Genomic DNA, 1,141 nt, shown 5'->3' on the forward strand with positions numbered 1-1,141 from the left:
AACGGACTTCACGCAAATATTGTATTTCACTTTGTTTAGAAAAAATTCTCAATATTCGGTTGTATAGATGGAGGTCGTGTATACGTCGTACATTCTATTCAATTCGAAAATCGCCTTACTCCGACACGCCTGAAGAATCTACTATGTACAGTCAACCACAAAAGTTTGCGGACCACGCGAGCGCGTGGCCAAGAGCCTCTTCGCGACACTTCCGCTACGTCACCAGCGATCGACAGCAGCGCTACGTTGAAGACGCATCCCTCCTTAAATCTATGGCCTGTCTATTTTCGCACTGTGCGCAAATATTTTCTACCTATCTCTTTCAACGTGACGCGCTCTTTGTTAGCCAGGGCTACTTGCTTATATTTTGAGAGCAGAATATCAGTACAAGTAATCAGACAGCGTATTCTTCGGCTGTTATCAGTTCTATTTTCGCGTAGCCACGCTGTTTTTTTTTTTTTTTTCGTGAGTGCGTGAGTGAGCGGTGAGGCAGCCATGGGACACCGATGCTTAGTCAGTAGGCAGAATTTTTCCGTTCCTCCCCCATCGCTAAGTGACAGTAGCGGCCGGGATTTGATCGCCTGCGCCCAGGTTTTGCTGCGCAAAGCCCGAACCACCGCGCTGCTATAGTGGTTACATTTAGAAAAATAAGAAATAATCGGGTGCGATGACGTTTTTTATAACCCTTTGCGACACGGCGTCCTCGTTTGGGGACTCGAACTTCGGAGGCGCGTCCCACGCCACGTGTTTCTTCAAATGACCTAAAACTCAGTGTGCACATTCGTGTCCGCTTCCTGATGGGACAACTAGCGGTCAGTTAACTTCATTGTCCTGCGTATTGCTGCAGGTGATCACTTTGCTGGAGACACTACCATGTTAGACAATCGTTCGACGTGCCACGTTCCAAACCAACGTCAAGAGTATTTTTTTCTCCGGTCGACACGAATACAACCGAAAAAGCAAGTGTGCATGCGTTTCGGGCCTAATAGTTGATTCTTTTTATGCAAGCATTGAAGCTGACGGATTTCAGAATAATTAGATAATGAGTTATACGCAAATTAATTTTTTTTTACTGAAACTCGCACAAAACAGCACATTGCTTCGTCTTCTTTCTTGGAATGTAATAGTGAGCGTCTTGAAA

This window comes from Dermacentor silvarum, chromosome 9 (assembly GCF_013339745.2).
Source record: "Dermacentor silvarum isolate Dsil-2018 chromosome 9, BIME_Dsil_1.4, whole genome shotgun sequence".
NCBI lineage: Eukaryota > Metazoa > Arthropoda > Arachnida > Ixodida > Ixodidae > Dermacentor > Dermacentor silvarum.